General features: G+C 42.9%; 1 pseudogene; it reads right to left on the bottom strand.

Annotated features, from left to right (window-relative positions):
* Positions 1-1,606: 1,606 nt before the first annotated feature.
* Positions 1,607-2,694, bottom strand: LOC111726150 (annotated as a pseudogene).
* Between the last annotated feature and the right edge of the window lie 530 nt (positions 2,695-3,224).

Here is a 3,224-nt window from a genome sequence, read left to right as displayed (position 1 = left end):
CAGCCTCAAACTCTTGGGCTCAAGCAATCCCTCTGGCTCAGCCTCCTGAGTAATGGGAACTATAGACACATGCCACCACATATAGCTCAATTTTTTTAGAGATAAGTTCTCACTATGTTGTCCAGTCTGGTCTTAAACTCATGGCCTCAAGTACTCCTTCCACTTTGGCCTCCCACAGTGCTAGGATTACAGGTATGAGCCCACCACTCACCACCAACATTTTTCTTTTTATATTTAATATATCCTGGAATTTGGGCGGTGCCTGTGGCTCAGTGAGTAAGGCACCAGCCCCCATATACCGATGATGGTGAGTTCAAACCCGGCCCCAGCCGAACTGCAACCAAAAAATAGCCGGGAATTATGGCAGGCCCCTGTAGTCCCAGCTACTCGGGAGGCTGAAGCAAGGAAATCGCTTAAGCCCAGGAGCTGGAGGTTGCTGTGAGCTGTGTGACGCCATGGCACTCTATCGAGGGCAATAAAGTAAGACTCTGGCTCTACAAAAGAAAAAATATCTAAATCTATCTCCTGGAATTTGTTCCCTATCAGTATGTAAGGAGTTTGCACATTTTTTAATAGCTGCCATAGTATTCCATTTTACAGATGCACCAAGGTTTATTTATTTATTTTTTTAATTTGAAGTTTTTTATTTTATTTTTTTTTTATTAGATCATAGCTGTGTACATTGATACAGTCATGGGGTACAGTGTGCTATTTTTATATACAATTTGAATATTTTCATCAAACTGGTTAACATAGCCTTCATGTCATTTTCTTAGTTATTGTGTTAAGACATTTATATTCTTCATTTAGAAAGATTCACGTGTACCCTTAAAAGATGAACCATAGACGTGATCCCACCAATCACCCTCCCTCCACCCATGCTCCCTCCTCCCTTCCCCTCCCTCTCCCTTTCTCACAATTCCTGTTGTTTGAATTAGTTTTTCACTTTTTTCTAGTCTTGCTTTTGTGAGCAACGCTATGACAACTAACCTTGTACATGTGTAAATTTACATATCTGTACAGTAAATTCCTAGACACGTAATTGCCAGGTCAGAGGGGTTATATATTTTTACTTTTGTTAGATATCACCGATTTGTGCTCCATGAAGGTTATGTCTTAAATACACCCAGCAGAAGTGGGACAGTGCCTGTTTCTCCTCATTCTCGCCAACACTCCACTCCCGGGAATGCCATACAAGTTCCTCTACCCATCTTTTCAGCCTCTACTTGACTTATATTCAGCAGGAAGTCTTTGCTCCAAATATTCAGAAGCATCGCTGTTTCCTCCCTTGTGTCACGCTCTCCTGCTGCCGTAACTCCCAGGCTGTTCCCTGTGTCTGGCAAAATTCTATCCTTCAAGTCTTTGCTCAAATGCCACATCCTCTGTGATACTTGCCCGTCTTCCCTAGTCTGGGTCAGGCAGTAGCTTCTTCCTTTCTTCTCCGATGGTGCTATGTATATGCTATTTTTTTTTTGGCGGTTCCCAGAATTTTATTAGGATGGAATCACTGTTTATTACACAGAAGCTATTTGCCTAAGCCAAAATCCATGAGGTTCATATGAACTTAACGTTATACAAATGAAAAACAAATGGCATATTCAAAACCCTAGGAAGTATCCTGATGCCCAGTTGATAAAAGATTCAGGTGAATGAGTCTGCACATTTCTTTCAGGCCATTGAAGAGTCTGTGTGCCAGTCTGTGTCCTTTGCATGTGAGAAGTCAGCTCCTCCGTGCAATCCTCGTCTGTCTGTGACCTACAGGAGACACGCTCATCATGGAGTTCTGGCCGCTCCCGGGCCTTTCCACATTTCCCCATTGTTCTCTCACTGGTGTTAAGGGATTCACTAATTCCTCCTCTTCCTCTTCCTACTCTTTGGGATCTCTGGACCCAGTCAGCGTCTTTTGTTCATCTCCAGACCCATGTCCAGCTATGATTCTGGATTTAACCCGAGCAACAGCACTTCAAGATCAAAAAGGACTCATGAGGGTCACTCCTGTGCCCCTTGCCGTACTTGTTTACGTGCCTACTTACATCCTAGGTCTTACTCCTGTTTGTGTACTCAGGGAGAATTGTAAGCGTTGAGTTAATATATAATGGATGGATGTGCAAGATCCTATACTAAACCACTGGGGGACAGTCGTTAAAAAGGCAGGCGTCCTCCTCTTGAAGAACCCGCAGAGTTTTTTAGAACTCTCTGGATCTGGATAAGTAGATACCTGTTGGTTTTAATAATTTCTATAGCTGTTACAGAATACACATGAGCCTTGCTATATATTGTGCACAGAGGCTGTCACATTAGAATGCCTGTGCACCCTGGAAGAAAATACACACCCAAGGGGCGGTGCCTGTGGCTCAAGGAGTAGGGCGCCAGCCCCATATGCCAGAGGTGACGGGTTCAAACCCGGCCTCCGCCAAAAAAAAAAAAAAAAAAAAAAAAAAAAAAAAGAAAGAAAGAAAGAAAAGAACAGAAAATACACACCCAAGCCCACCCACCCTGGTTTTAAATAAGTTTTTTTCTCTCTCTCTCTCCCTCTCTCTCTCTCTTTGTCTTCCCCCTTTCCCTCCCTTCCTTCCTTCCAGAACAGGCAAGAAAAAAAATGACTGCCAAAATAAATAAGAAACTTTGAACCGGGAAAGGATGACAAAGCAGATTGTCCCCGCTCCCTGCTTCTCAAAGGACATACTTCGTCATGAGGCCCAATCAGATAGTTACATGCCAAAGTGACAGCAAGCACGTTTGCAGCCCAAGAAACCACACAAGAAAGGAGACAATGTGGAGATGAGAGGGAAGCAAGTACTAAAAAGTTAGGCTCAAGCCTGCCAGGACCAATCGCTTGACTGAACTAGAGGAGAGTTTTAAGCGTCTCATTCTTTTGACTACCCGATTTGAAACCCCAAACCTATCAGAGGAGCTTGATCCTTAATGTGGATTATTATTTTATAAATTATTAAGAAGAGCAATATCTCTCCATTTACTGAACGTCATAACAAAAGAGATAGGAGGGAAACCAAGACATCGTCTACCCAAAGAGCCCGGCATTTGGACAGTGTAAAGTCACTAAATAATTCAGCAGCTATTTGAAAGTATAGTGTTTTGTAATTTCGACAGAACCATCTTAGTCTGGCTCTCTGTAGTGCAGAATTTTAAAAAGATGCTCGCCTTCATGGAGATCTATTTCTAGGAGAAATGGGAGTCAGTAGAAACGCTGGTCAGGAGAAAGG

Source organism: Otolemur garnettii, unplaced genomic scaffold (assembly GCF_000181295.1).
Source record: "Otolemur garnettii isolate 467f Iridium unplaced genomic scaffold, OtoGar3 scaffold00003, whole genome shotgun sequence".
Classification (NCBI taxonomy): domain Eukaryota; kingdom Metazoa; phylum Chordata; class Mammalia; order Primates; family Galagidae; genus Otolemur; species Otolemur garnettii.
This window is presented reverse-complemented; position numbering and strand designations above follow the sequence as displayed.